This window comes from Temnothorax nylanderi, unplaced genomic scaffold (assembly GCF_030848795.1).
Source record: "Temnothorax nylanderi isolate EJ_2023f unplaced genomic scaffold, tnyl_v1.0 TNYL_tig0241_pilon, whole genome shotgun sequence".
In the NCBI taxonomy this organism is placed as follows: Eukaryota; Metazoa; Arthropoda; class Insecta; order Hymenoptera; family Formicidae; genus Temnothorax; species Temnothorax nylanderi.
The window spans coordinates 193,127-209,447 of NW_027249303.1; the positions used below are offsets into that span (position 1 = coordinate 193,127).

General features: G+C 44.1%; 1 long non-coding RNA gene across 1 annotated transcript; it reads right to left on the bottom strand.

Moving 5' to 3' along the window:
• Nucleotides 1-1,804: 1,804 nt before the first annotated feature.
• On the bottom strand, nucleotides 1,805-15,257 carry LOC139779784 (uncharacterized). Its single transcript, XR_011719994.1, has 4 exons — nucleotides 15,124-15,257; nucleotides 14,386-15,014; nucleotides 14,174-14,315; nucleotides 1,805-1,995 (listed from the first exon to the last, which is right to left on the bottom strand). It is a non-coding gene; the product is annotated as an uncharacterized lncRNA (long non-coding RNA).
• Nucleotides 15,258-16,321: the final 1,064 nt, after the last annotated feature.

A 16,321-nucleotide genomic window follows, 5' to 3' on the forward strand; every position in this document is an offset into this window, starting at 1 on the left:
GCAAACGATGAAGAAATGGAAGTGCCTGAAGAAATGGAAGTGAATGAAGAGGAAGGAATAGAAGTTGATGATGATGCAATATTGTCAGACGATTTGTGTTATGATAGTGAAATGGCTGATGAGGATATTCCGGACGAAATTTTCAGAGTGTTGAATCAAGCAGAAATTAATGCGTTAAATTCTCAGACAAAGATGTGTTGCATATACTCTTATTTTACTCCTGGACATACGAAGTTTTGTGCGTCATGCATTGTCAGAATACACGGATTGTTCTCAATGTTATACGCTGTTCGCCGACACGACATATGTCCGTATATTCTCATGGATGGTCTCTTTTGTTCATCTTGTGGAGACCCATTATATCAAATTTCACCGTGTAATCTGTGTCCTATGTGTGTTTTTGTGTAAATTTTAACTGTGTAAATAGCCTGTGTAAATAGCCTGCAGTATTTTTACCTATTTTAGTGTATACATATTATTGTCTAAAATTAAGAGACTATGGCCCGTATTCTGAAGGTGACTGACTTAAGAGCCAGGGGTTTCTGGTTCAAATCCAGCGGTGGTAAGCAAATTTTTTATGTACAATATAAATTTATTTAATTAAGCTTGCACGTAATAGCGTGAAAAGTGCGAGAAGACGCGCGCGAATGGGGGCCGCAAGCGAGAAGACGCGCGCGAACGGGGGAGAAAGAATGGGGGCCGGGAGCGAGAGAGACCGCGCGAACGGGGGAGAGAGACCGCGCGAACGAGAAGACGCGCGCGAACGGGGGACGGGGGCGTGAGAGAACATCTACGAGGGGGAGATAACGCGAGCGGGAGCGTGCCGTGTGACGTCACGCGGACCGACGCGGCCATTGCACGCGGACTCCGCGGCGCGGCGAAATCGCGAACGCGGTCACCCCTCCCCGCGGCGCGGCGAAAACGCGAACGCGGTCGCCCCTCCCCCGCGGCGCCCGAAACGCGGTTCCCCCCTCCCCCTCCCCCTCCCCCGGTACCCCCGGTACCCCCCGGTACCCCCGCGGTATACCCACCCCCCCGCGGTATACCCCCCCGCCCCTCACCCCCCTCGCTCACATTTTATTTAGAACCGGCCTAGCTTACCTACTGTCCGGATTACCATTTTTTTCTGTCCCGGAAGATATCGCGTCGATTCCGGCAATTCAGACAACAGAAAAAAATGATAATCCGGTAATTGTTCCGCGCGATATTGTTCAATCGGAGATTGTGTCCAGTACTGCAAAGCAGACTGATCTTGCAAATAGCGTGGATTACTATCGTATTGATGTTCATAGCCGGGTTGAACGAGACGCCGGCAAGTGCGATACTTGCTAACGAGATTGTCACTGCTAAGAACTGAAATAATTAAGGAAACTTTAAGCAGATTGTTCTCGAACAGATGTTCGATATGGCAGAAATTTGTTCCCTAAATTATTTATTTAACAATTTAAAATTATTGAGAGAAAGATTATATTTATGGATTTACTATGGAATATTATTTTGTGTTGTAATGCGGAAGCCGAGGTGGCCTCATTGCGACACTGAACTGTCAGCTCACGAGTTCCGGCTATTGCCAAAGATATCTTAGGTGGCATTCCGGGCTTCACCAGGTCGTCGGGCGACTGACCTGAGCCCGGAAGCAAAAGCCCTGACAGCCAAGTCAGCAACGAGGAAGCGACACCGCTCGTTAAAAGGCCCGCCCTTCCGATAAGCGGCGGGCAGTTACCATCGAGAGCACGCACCGCGTTAGTCTGTGTAATATATCTTTAACCCGCAAGTCAGGGTAGTGTAATAAGTGATACAAGTGTAACTCAGAAACAGCCGTTTATTAAACTCCACTATTGCAACCGATCCATTCTGAGAGTTGTTCTTCACCTTCCTGCGGATCCGACGAACCCGGTGCCGGCCCTGAGTACCCATTCAAGGTGCGGCACGACAAATTGGTGGCAGCGGTGGGATCTGCTAACCGAAGGAGGGACATCCTGCCAGAAGTTACGCCTGCAAAAGAAAACGGGTCGTAAGACTGCAGCAATACATCCCGGAGAGGAACTGCCAGCCGATCCCGAGTGAACGAGTGAAACGACGGTAGCAGCCGCCGAGTGTTACATATTAGCGACACCGGAGAAGGCCCCGACCTACCGCACGGACTCGCCAGCCCGAGCAGTGGAGCAGCGAAGCAGCGTGGCACGGAGCAGCAAGGCAGCGAAGCGGCCCAGCGGGACAGCGTGGCAGCGGACGACTCAGCCAAAAGCCGACACCATGCACACCGCGTCGCTAATGTAAGTCCGTTCCAACTCATAACAAACTGTGCGAAAACTAGGGAAACGGACCGCGAGCGCCGAAGACAACCTCCGCGATTACAGTAGATATACCCGCGAGCGCCGAAAATAGACTCCGCGACTACCGGAGATATAACCGCGAGCGCCGAACACAAACTTCGCGATTACAGGAGATACAAGCGTAAGCACCGATAGATGTCGGACGACTTACCCCGACATCCCCCTGTCAGCAACGCGTCCTTCGTGCTGAGCGAGCGCGCGCAACAAGCGATCGAGAATAGTATCCGAAACCGCGTTCGCGCCGCCCGATTCACGAGCAACGAATTAGACCGCGTACGACGAAACTTAGACGCGCAACTTGACAACGATACGCCGGTGCTCGAGCTACACCCCAACGTCATAGTAGAACGCGAATTCGAATTTCTAGACGCTAGCCTCTGTGACGCGAACGAAAACCCGCGAGGGAACATAGCTAACGAAAGCAGTGACGAACACAGTGACGCGCACAGACAGCCCCCGACCGAAGGTGACGCACGATCGGACACCTCGGCCGATACCCAGAGCGAGAACGCAGGGAGAGGAGAATTCTCCCTGACGTCATACGATAGCGACTTGTTTGACCCGACGGAAGAGGATTACACCCCGCGGGCAGATAGAATGAGCCAACAGAGAACTAATGCGGCCCCTGCGCCACGAGTCGACATAACACCCGAACAAGTGAGCGAGGAAATTAATCGTTTACGATCGGAAGCCCAGCGACCGTCTGAAAGGGACCAAAGCCGAGCGCCTGAGCTGGCACGAGCAGGTCAAGGAGGGGCACAACGATCGCAAACCGACCAAGAAGCGCAAGGCACCGTGATTAACGACATCCTGCGGTTAATGCGCGACATGCAGAGCCGCATGGAACGTGCCGAGGCGGCGGAATTCGACCGCTCCGTAGAAATGCTCCGCGCGATTCGCGAATTACAGGACCGAATGCGCCGGGTAGAATCCGGTGCTTATGATCGCCCCGCCGAAATAGAGCGCCGCGTACGCAGCCAGGGCCCACTGGACGTTACGTACGGGCGAACGAATAGCGACGTTCGTAACCAACCGGGACACAATATCGGGTTCCTCAGCCTGAAGGAAGCCCGAACCATGATTCCCGAAATAAACGGAGAATCCCGAGAGCGCGTCCGCGAATTTATAAACGCGAGCACGTACGCGATGAAAAATATACAACCTGCGGACGAAGCAATGCTCTTAGAAGCAATACTGTGCACGAAATTTAAGGGCAAAGCCATGACGGACTTCGACACGCGCGACATTCGCGATTTCGAACAGTTAAAGCGCGAGCTAGAGTCAGAATATCTCGGCAAGCGCGGCATGACCCACCTGCAATTAGACTTTAACTCCCTACGACAAAAACCGGGAGAAAGCGCGCAGGAATTCGGGAGGCGCGTGGAAAAATTAGCACGCGAGCTATATGAGGCCATGGAAGAAGGCCAAGGGCACTCCCAAGAACAGCAGAAGGCAATTCTTGACAGCATCAAGATGCAAGCACTGCACAATTTCCAAATAGGACTGCACGACGACATAAAGATGCTGGTCCGAGCGCAACGGTATCAGAGCCTACAAGAGGCAATAACCGGCGCCAGCGCCGAGGAAAAGGTTAGAGGCCCCTCCCCGCGAAACGGACACCCGGTAAACCGCAACCGATTTAATCCGGAAAACGCGCGAAACGCGGGAAACGCGACCGTGCGATGTCACAAATGTGGAAAGACCGGCCACTACGGGCGAGATTGCCGTACGAGCCGGCAAGCAAACAAACTCTCGCTGCCGAGAGCGGACAAGCCCGGCGGCATAAACACAATAGAATGCACCTACTGCAAAAAGGCAGGGCACAAGCGGGACGATTGCTGGTCGTTAAACGGGCGACCAAAAACAGAGCGACCGCGCCAACCGAAAAGGGACGCCACGAAACAGGCACCCGTAAGCACGGTGAGAAAGAATAAGTCGCGAGAAACGAGCGACGAAACGTCCCCCAGCAGTAGCAGCGAAGAGGAAGAGCGGCCCAGGAAGAATAAGTCACGCGCCGCCGTGGAGTATCGAGTAACACAGATAACGGGTAAACATAAAGTAGGCCCACTGGACATGATAACTCTGCCCATCCACGAAGCGGAAAGAGGAAAGATGGATCTGCTACTAGATTCAGGAGCGACTTTGACCTTAATTAAAGTAGGAAACCTAAAAGGAAAAACGATGGTGCGTGAGGAAAAATTGGCGCTGATCGGCGTAACCGGACACCAGATCCACACGATCGGAAAAATAAAGGCGACAGTGGATCTCGGGAGCAAAACGATACGCCACACCATGTATGTGGTGAAGGACGACTTCCCGATCGAATACGAAGGGATACTTGGAAACGACTTCCTGACGAAACATAAGGCCGATATCTCAAACACGTCGAAGCAGCTGAGAATAGGTAAAGCCACCTTTAAACTCCGACCGTATCGGAAAGTAATCCTACCACCTCGCAGCGAAACCATCGTAGAAGCAGTCACCGACCACAACCGAGTAGGTATCGTGCAAAGCGGCGAACCTGCCCCAGGAGTTTTCATAGGACACTGCCTGGTAAAACCCGTTGAATTTAAATGCCCAATAAGCATACTAAACGTGACGGACAAGCCGGTCGAGATACTCACACCACACGTGACGTTAGAAGAGATGCCGGTGAACGACTCTGCCGACGTGCTCACGGTACACGCGACCGAGGAACGCGAGTCCATTACCGCGCGACGCGAAAAATTGCGCGAACAACTACAGACCGAGCGTTTAAACGATGAAGAGCGAAAAGAAGTAGAACAAATCTGCGACAAATTTTGCGATGTATTCTATTTAGACGGAGATAAGCTGAGCGCGACCACGGCTATACAACAGGAAATAAATACGCGACCCGATAGCGCGCCGGTGAACGTGAGACCGTATCGGTTACCGGAGAAGCACAAAGCCGAAGTCAAGAAGCAAATTCAGAAAATGCTGGACGACGGAGTAATCCGCCCCAGCGCAAGCCAGTGGAACGCGCCTATAATCGTAGTACCGAAAAAACCTGACGCGTCTGGTAAACTCAGATTTCGAGTCGTAATAGACTTTAGAAAGGTAAACGACCTGACAATGGGAGACTCATTCCCCATGCCGGTTATCACCGACATACTCGACCAATTAGGCAACGCGAAATACTTTACGGTGTTAGACCTAGCTCGGGATACCATCAAATCCCGATGCACGAGGACCACAAGAGCAAGACGGCATTCTCCACCCCGGACGGACATTTCGAGTTCAACCGAATGCCGTTCGGACTAAAAAACGCGCCAGCAGCGTTTCAGAGGCTAATGTACGCAGTACTAGCCGGGTTGTTAGGCCTGAAATGTTTTGTGTATATAGATGATATAGTAATTTACGGAGCATCGCTAACGGAGCATCTCAAGCGATTAATAGCCGTGCTAATCAGACTCCGAAAATATAATTTAAAATTACAGCCAAACAAATGTGCGTTTTTACGTAAAGAGGTAATTTATCTCGGGCACGTGATTTCCGAGGGAGAAATATCCCCGGACCCGTCGAAATTGCAAGCGGTAAAAAAATTTCCGACCCCGAGAAAAGTAAAGGATATACAATCCTTCATCGGTCTAGCCGGTTATTACCGAAAATTCATAGAAAATTTTTCTAAAATAGCAAAACCTCTGACAAAGCTCACAAAAAAGGGCGAAAAGTTTACTTGGTTAATAGACCAGCAGAACGCGTTCGATTTATTAAAAGAGAAATTAACGACGGCACTAGTGTTAAATTACCCTGATTTTGACAAGGAATTCTTAGTGACGACGGACGCATCAGATTACGCCATCGGAGCCGTGCTGTCACAGGGGCCAGTAGGTCAGGACCGACCGATCGCTTACGCCAGCAGAGTGTTATGCAAAGCGGAACAAAATTATAACACGACCGAAAAAGAACTATTAGCGGTAAAACATTTCCGCCCATATTTATACGGAACTAAATTCAAAATAATAACAGACCATAAGCCACTGATCTGGTTATTTAATGTAACTGACCCCGGCTCGAGATTAATCAGATGGAGGCTCAAGCTGGAAGAGTACGACTACGAAATTATACATAAGGCCGGAAAGAATAATGTGAACGCCGACGCGCTAAGCCGAAACCCGATAGCGGAGGCATCAGCGATAAATGCAACACAGCAGAAAGACGACTCCGCGAGAGAGTACTCGGAGGAAGAAAAGCAGCAAATATTTTTCGAATTTCACGACTCACCTACAGGAGGACACCAAGGAGTCACGCGCACGTTGAACCGGATCCGATTACAGCATAACTGGAGCGGTATAACAAGAGACGTAGAGGCATACATAAGCAAATGTGAATATTGCCAGAAAAATAAACTAAGCCGAAAGACGAAGATGCCACTAGTTATTACAGATACACCCGAGCGACCATTTGAGAAATGCGCGCTCGATATCGTAGGTCCATTAACTATCACGAATAATGGAAATAGATATATTCTCACATTTCAAGACAATCTAACAAAGTTCAGCAAGGCAATACCGGTGGAAAACCAGGAAGCAAATACAGTCGCGAAAGCTTTCGTCACAAGGGTAGTCTTGGAACACGGGATACCGGAGAAAATTCTCACGGATCAAGGCACGAATTTTACAAGCGAAATGTTTAAAAACACGTGCAAACTACTAAAAATCGAAAAAATCCAGACGACAGCATACCATCCGGAAAGTAACGGAGCGTTGGAAAGATCGCACCGCACTTTAGCGGAATACTTGAGGCATTATATAAACGAAGATCAAACCGACTGGGACGAATGGATACCCTACGCGATGTTTACCTATAACACAACGCCTCATACGACAACAGGATTCACGCCGTTTGAATTAATATACGGACATCGCGCTAAGCTACCGACAGCATTGTCAAAGCCCCCAAAACTAACGTACTTATACGAGGATTACGCGCAGGAACTTCGAGAACGAATTCGCGCAACAAATCAAGTCGCAAGAGAGCACACCAAGCAGGAAAAAGTGAAAGCGAAACAGCAGTTCGACAAAAAGACTAACAAAGAGACGTTTAGGGTAAGCGACAAAGTACTATTACACGACGAGACGGTACGACGCGGACGATCGAAAAAACTCGAGTCCCAATGGATCGGACCATACGTAATTGTCGAGAAACACAACGATGTGAATTACACAATTAAGATTAAACGAAAGACGGTACGCGTCCACGCCAACCGTCTGAAAAACTTTATCGAAATTTAGAGATAAAGAAAGGCATAGTTAAAGAAGTTACCAAAAGCAGGGCATAGCCTAGTAATAGCATAATAAGAGGACTTACGTTAACCACGACGGGGTGCACCATGCCCCCGCCCAGCCATCAAACGATCTCGACCAGACAGCATAGGAGCACGACCCCTTCCAATCGGGGGGAGGCCACGAGCCTGAGAGCGCAAGAACGCTATCATGGGGTCGGTAGAACGATCTTCCAACCTCCAAAAACGGCTTAAATCCAGCAACCAATCGGGCGCGGGCCCGCCAAGCCGAATCGCAAGCTCCCAAAAAACGGGAAGGAGACGAGCAGCACGACCAAGTGCCGGCGCGGCCGCCACCACCAAGACCGGGGCGGCAACCCCCCCTCCCCCCCCTCACCAGCCCAAATCTCATTCGGGTCAACAACGTCAGCCCGGACAGGCACATGTTCAAGCGGCGACATAATATTAACAAATTAGAACGTTACGAGACTAACGACAGACCCAAACTGAAGCGACTCGTCAAGCACTATAAAAAGTAGCAACCCGCGGGCAGCCGCGGTCAGCAAAAGATACGATTAAAAGTAGAAACGACTCCAAGAAAGTATTCCTATTACAGGATAACCATCATCGGGTTACACCTCGCGAGAGCGAGGACACCCAAACCGATGCCACCGTACGAAGTAACGGCATTCAACGACGAACCAGGACTTTATTTCGAGAAAACTGGAACCATGCAGTTAAAGGAAACCACGTGGAAATTAGTCATCAGAGTCGACGTCGCGGCATTCGAAGTAAGATACCATCTACTTCAAAATTACATCGAACAGGCCAGAGGGCTATGCAACAACGCAGACGACGACAGCCGAGATGCATGCCACAACATCCTCCGCGTAACAGAAGAAAGTAATACAAAACTGACGCAACTACTATTACGATTACAAACCGTATATAGGATAACGACGAGTCGACGCGGACTAATAGATGCAATAGGCTCAATAGGTAAAACCCTATTTGGAACAATGGACGCCGACGACGCACGACGGATACAAGAACAGTTAGAAACAATAAATAATCAACAGAAAACAATACAGCACGCGGCGAAGCACCAGATAAAAATAGTAAACGCCACGTTAGGACACATAGAGACCTTAGAACGGACACTAAGCAAAAACGAAAATCTAATAGCGAACGTCACGAGACGAGTACAACAACGAGTAGCAAAAATAGTACGCCGCGAAGAATTAGACAAACACCTTCTAGTAATAAGCGCAATAACAGCTAAATTAGTAAGCGACGTAGAAGACACGTTAGAATACCTGGCCTATGCGAAACACGGCATAATTCCCGTGCGACTATTGCCACTCGAAACCTTAGTATCGGAATTAAGAGAAGCGACGACCCACCTATACCGGGGCGCACACTTCCCTTTCAAGATACAAATAGAAAATTGGAACATTATCGAAAAGTTTGTAAAAATAAATGCCTATTACGACAACCCCAACGTCTACACAATCCTGACATTCCCAATTGTTACATACCCCAAGTATGAAATCGTGCGAGTAACACCCCTGCCAGTGTACGACAACAACAATATATTTATAATTCCTAAAACCACACACGCTGTGTTGGCGATAAATAAATAAAACCGAAACTATATAACACTGAACGAAAACGATCTAGACAGATGTACGCAGGCCGACACGACGTTTATATGCGACATAAGCTACCCCGTATATTTCATAACAGCGCACGCACCATGCGAGGTGCAAATCTATATACGAGCACAAAAAGATAGTTGCGAGCGATGTCACATCCTTTCGAATGTGACACTCTGGATAACGTTAGCAGAACCGCAGACATGGTTGTTTTCTACCCCGTATAAAAATCGAGTAATCGTACAATGCAATGATCAGGCAGAAAACAAAATTGAAATAAATAGAACGGGAAAAATTAAGTTAAACGAAAATTGTAGACTGACGACGACAGACTTAACGATACGAACGAAGAAACGAGAGTACACCAAGTACATACAAAACCATCTACCACAATTTAACCTGACCTTCAGAACAATAACACAAAATTTCGAAAATAAAAAAAAATCAGGAACAGAACTACGGCTAGAACCGGTGATCAATGATCCCGCAGAACTAACTAAACTGAGCTTTAACCTCGAGGAAATAAACGAGGAGCTAGACAACAACCAAGTCAGCTTTTTATCAAATAAGAATGTGATATAGCCCGTGGGCTCCGTGTCCATAGTTGTAATCATAATAGGAATAGGAATTACGATAACATGGATAATAAAAAAGAAAGCGAAGAAGAACACGCGACGCGACTTCCGCAAACAACTGGAAAAATAGAATAATGTAACTTCCATGGAAAAAGAAAACAACACAAATATTAACGAAAAACCTCATACCTCAGTTTTTCTTTTTCCACGGGGGGAGGGATGTTGTAATGCGGAAGCCGAGGTGTCCTCATTGCGACACTAAACTGTCAGCGCACGAGTTCCGGCTATTGCCAAAGATATCTTAGGTGGCATTCCGGGCTTCACCAGGTCGCCGGGCGACTGACCTGAGCCCGGAAGCAAAAGCGCTGACAGCCGAGTCAGCAACGAGGAAGCGACACCGCTCGTTAAAAGGCCCGCCCTTCCGATAAGCGGCGGGCAGTTACCATCGAGAGCACGCACCGCGTTATTCTGTGTAATATATCTTTAACCTGCAAGTCAGGGTAGTGTAATAAGTGATACAAGTGTAACTCAGAAACAGCCGTTTATTAAACTCCACTATTGCAACCGATCCATTCTGAGAGTTGTTCTTCACCTTCCTGCGGATCCGACGAACCCGGTGCCGGCCCTGAGTACCCATTCAAGGTGCGGCACGACATTTGTTAATGTAAAAATCGATTTAAAGGAAAAATACGCAAGAGAAATAAACATTTCATTGTATTAATTTCTACAGAATTTCTGTCTAACGCTGATGACATATGGTTTAATTATATTAAAAAGTTCTAATTCCAGAAGTTAAAGACTCATAAAAATGTTAAATAAATGTAAAACATATGTCAGAAAAGTTTACTCACTAATCCTTGATGCGAAAACATCGTGTTGCTCTTACAGTTTCACTCGATGAGACTAATGCAATTCCTCACTAACTTAAATAACCCAAAAAATCGCTGACATTAGGTTGAAAATGGCGTATAATTTTATCAGTTTGCACATTGTAAAACCGTCCCAAGACAAAAAGTACAGACGTCATTAAAATTTTAAAAAAGTATGTCATATATGTATTCTGAAAATATGGTTGATGCAACAGAATAAAAACAGGCAAAAAGTAAAGCAAAAATTATTTAAAAAATAATTATTATTGTATATATAATTCTTTCTCTTATTAAATTAAAGAATTATTATTTTGCTCATTATGAAGAAAGAGAGAGAGATATGGTAGCTGGCTTTAATTCATTTACCCCATAATTAGAAAAAAAACAAGACGGAAAAATAGACTTACATGACGTTACTTATATAAAACTTGCAAAATTTTGTCTTTTTTTCTCAGGTGTACACGATATAGTTGTCGCAGGATACGTGCTCATAATTTACGATACGAAAAAATCTGGTGACCTAAATCCACGATATTCCTTCGTGATCCAACCGAGTTACGAATTACACCATCAAGAACGAAAGTTTCCGATTGCCAGATGGTATCTCGGGAATGGCGAAACATGCGAAATGCATTTTCTATTTCAGGCCTATGTCTTTCCATAACATGTAGAAACTACTGATCTGAAAAATTTACGTCTGTTTACGTGATCCTTAACAACAGCTATATCGATCATTGGATAGTATTTTGCTCCGGTCTGTCCACCCAGAACTGTGCCGGTAAACATGGCGTTAAGGGGACCCACTTCCGATGACCTTGAATTTGACATATATTGTCAAGGACACCCTCCCGAGTAACATGCAAGTGATTTTAGTCGGGGGTTGCTTTTTATTAAAAAGTTATTAACAAATAAAGTTAGCGAAATGAGAACAGTATATGTGTGAGCGGGAGGGCTGCGCCCCCCTGCAACCCTCCTCCACACACTGCTTAATCCTTCACCCTCACACGCGCCCCCCACCGCCCCACATGCCCTCACACGCCCCCGCCCCCAACTCACCTTCCTCACCACCTATATTTCCGACACAGAATATTTTTGTTAAAGTAGGGTATACACACGTGTGTGTGTGCCCTGCTTTAACGAAAATCACAACTTTTATAAAGCAGGGCATACACACGTGTGTGTGTGTGCCCTGCTTTAACGAAAATATTCTGTGTCGGAAATATATGAAGAATTTCAAACGTAAACAAACAGGGACTGCCGCACTTACCACGCGAAACGAGGGGCCACATGGGTTCGTGGCGCGCTTTACAAGCTCGTTTAGATAGAGGTGGTATTAAACAAGATAAGTTAGTCGATCATCTGTGTGAATATTTGTGGCGATATACAATAAACGAGCTTGTAAAGCGCGCCACGAACCTGTGACAACTCGTCTCGCGTGAAAAGTGTATGCGTGAACTATTTCAACATGTATATTAGTCATTTATGCCTTCCAATACTCAAAATAGCTGCTATATTTTTCAAACTTTATTTGTTAATAACTTTTTAATAAAAAGCGACCCCCGACTAAAATCACTTGCATGTTACTCGGGAGGGTGTCCTTGACAATATATGTCAAATTCAAGGTCATCGGAAGTGGGTCCCCTTAACGCCATGTTTACCCATTTGGCTCTTATACGCCGGCTATATCATATTCGGCGTAATTTACCACACCATGGTCATTGTCGCAAGGTGAATGTCTTAATTAATACAATTAATATCAGGAGGATTTATAACAAAAATGACTCTCGTTAAAGAGTTCTTCTAAGAGAAAAAAAAACAGCAGATAAATTTTACTAAAATGTTGATGTAATAGGTTTTATACAATACATACGGTATATATATGAATTTATATATGTTCTCATTTTGAAAAATTATATGACAATAATTATGTGATGAAATAAAACAAAGACTTAAATAATCGTCATCTTTTATATTTTATTATTAAAACAAAGTTTTCTGTGCTGTTTAGGGTATAAACTTTACGATATCTGTCGAAAGTTGAAATAATTTCTTAATAAAATTGCACATAAGGGAAGAAAAAATGAGATAGTTTGTTTTTGGTTGCTTATAGCTTTGAAGTCGCTAAATGTATATCCGAGGATAGTCACGGCTTAATATTCGGCGTGAACATATTTCTCGCATTATTAATGCAAAGCCTGCTGACGCTTATAGTCGTCAATATGATTATGTTAGATATTAGACAGCAGGTAAGAATTTTATGCCGATAATGCATCAAATTTGTATATTTCCTAATAATATTAGTCTTCGCTTTTTAGTTCTACGTTTACGGCGGTTATTTTATGGTCTTGGCTATGATATACATTGTGCTAAGTATAATTAATGTTCTGCGATATCGCCGAGACATGAATCGCATTCAACTGCGAATGAGATAAACTTTTCATTCTACAGTATATACCAATCTTGATATAAAACGGATTAAATAAACTTTTATTAAATTCAACAAAATCCGTTATGCAAACTATTTTAAATCAAAATTATAATCTAATTATAAATTGAAAATGTTTTTATTTTTCAGGGGTACATCTCAATGTTGAATTAAACGAATTTTTTATTGCCTAATTGTAGCAACTTTTATTGAAATTAATCAAGTTTTTCTTAAAAAAAAAAAAAGAAAGAAATTCCAAAGATGCTAATAAATATCAATGTTACTTGCAAACAGCTGAGAGTTATCTTCATTTATTATCAGCATTAAACAAACCATTTCATCGCGTTGCGCATGAAGCAGGCCGGTCCCGTGTAGCGGATAAACGAATTAATCCGGGATGAGGGAAGGTACATCAATGACGCGCACGTGAACGCAACCAATTTTATTCTGTTGTCCGTTACATAGGGCAGCGTTCGCCGAAACATTCATGCCCGGTTTTCGCAGGATTAATCGAGAGCTGCGCTAAAAAGGTGCTCGCCGTTCCTGAGGCGCTTTACGGATGACTAATCGGCGCGAGAGAAGTGCCGATGAAAAAGTTAACTATATTTAGCTATTTTTTTGCGTTTATTAATAAATATTAGTAACAGTCAGTTAGTGAGAGGCAACGGTATTGACATACTGATAATATTTAGCGAGCGCGCTTTATCGGGAGATCCGTCGTCTCGCAGAGGGAGATCCCACTCTCCCTGCGACGCTCTTCGAAGAACTGAACGCGTCGACATTAATTGAAAATAATTATTAAGATAAATGCGAAGTGTCGATATAGCTTTCGTGAATATACATATATATATACATAAATGAAATTTTTGTTAAATAAGAACTGTAACATAACTCTAAATCTAACTGTGACTTGAGCTTCGAATACGAAACTTTAAATAGAAAATAAAACCGAAATTTTATTCAACTTTATAGCAACTCTTGAATATTGGGAATACTTAAAGACGATCTTCTGTAGCGGGACAACGTGTCGTATTATTGTGTAATCGTTAATCGGGCGTTCTTACTCACTTTTTTTTAACAATAGTTATATTTCCGTTTACTTCTATATAGATTTTGCATACAGGTAACATAGCTATAAACTTCCGGTGTCATTTCAGGCGGTACTCTTTCAGGTAATACTCCAAAGTCTGTGTACATTGTTTGTGTTGGGCTGTAACATACATAATGCGTTTTATTAAAAAAAATACATAATGCGTTTTATTTTTATATAAATAAAATACCTTTTCTATTGCGGGGACATTCGCATTCCATTGAAGCATTGCGTCTTCAGTACACCGAAGAATGTGATCTTTATCGCTATACCTGCTTTGTTCGCCCAAAAGGTATCGATATTGTCCAAACAGTTTTTAAAATCACTGTCGCAGCTACAGTGCGACATCGTAAATGACATATCGTTGCACTGCACATGTTTTTCATCTATTAAGCTGCAGTGCCCTGGCTCAATTGTCAAATTACAAAAATCATGCGCGCGACAGCACGCATCTATGGCCTGCGCCGAGCCTAAATCATCGTACGATTCAGACACATTGCCGGTGCCACACTACTTGGTCCATGGCACTATCCACTGTCCATTGAACCAATGTTGAAAGGTGCGGGGATCCTGAAAAAAGGATCAGATTGGACAAAAATAACCATTTTTAAGCACATAAAACGAATTTACTACTATAATCGTTATCGTCCGATTTCTACGAACTCGAAGATATTGCACGAATCTCATAAGAAGTCTATATTGAAATTTCAATATAATTCGTTAAGTTTTACAGCAAACTGATGAATGTCATTGTACATTTTGCTGGAAATATCGTCTTTAGGCTTGTCATAGCCGGGATGAGCGTTCCACTTGTCGATTCTGGAAACATCATCAGAATCACGTTAATTACCGTAATAACTTTAATAATTGCGTAAAAACTTTATTCATTATTTATATTTCGTTACCACACGTTGTTTTTAATACTTACAGGAAGATCGCGGCCAGGAGGATGATTGCGTGAAGCATGGTGATCCGCCGCCGCGCCGATCTGAAACAGTGTCGAATGCTTGTCTCTGTTGTGCCCCTTTTTTACGGCGGGACACTCGAGTTTTTTTTGGTCCACGGAAGAGTCGGGGACAAGGGAATTAACGGACACTTTTCGAATAAAGAACACTTTTAATTATCACTCAACGTTACTCTGATTATTCGCGTGAAACGCCCGTCGCTCCGAGACGCCAATTGCCCTCTCGTCCTCTTCTCTCGTTCCGTTTTGTTCGCTCGTCTGTCCTTCGGTTTCGCTGAGTTGCCCGATCGAATATAGGCCGATCGCGCAACTCATTGTTTTGGCTGCTCTTTGTTCCGTGGTCTCGATTTCCTTATTTCTTAATTCTATTTGGTACATCTCTTTACTTAATACATAACAATGTTTCTTAATCCTATTGTGTAATATAATTTGGGGCCGCAACATCCCTCCCCCTTTGAGAGAAGGAAACTACGGTCTGTAGTTTTCGTTACGCTCTTCGCTACATCTCCTATTTTTATTTCTATTGGGGCGCTTTCGTACACTTTTATTTTTTCCTGAGGTTACATTTTTCTTATTTTCTAGTATAACATCGCTGGATCACTCTGTATGTGCGGTCGGGCGCTTGCTTGTTTCTTATTTCTTTTTATTACATACCCAGTAAACACAAACTATAACCATTATATAACACAGAAGTAACATGTAATGTAACTATAGTAATGTAATATACATATAGCAGCTATGTAATTTTTTTTGTAGCAGTAATATAACTGTGTTTTGTAATAATTATATCGCTCTGTTATTTATTGGTTACACTACAATAACAACAATATAACGTCAACATAACACATTCAAAAATATATACTGACAAAGCGTGTAATATATTGATATTTATAGAATTTATTATTTTTATAAATATAAGTTATATAAACAAGACCGCGGCGTCTTAAAATAATATATTGTACGTACAATTATAAAATAAGCCGAAATATGTATATTAACAATAACATAAAACATACTTAAGACAGTCTTAAAATAATAGAATTCGGACTATGACCGTCATTGACTCGCTTTTATTAATTCATCTTAAGTATGTTTTAAGTTATTAATATACATATATTTTGGTTTATTTTATAATTGTATACACAATTATTCTAAGACGCCA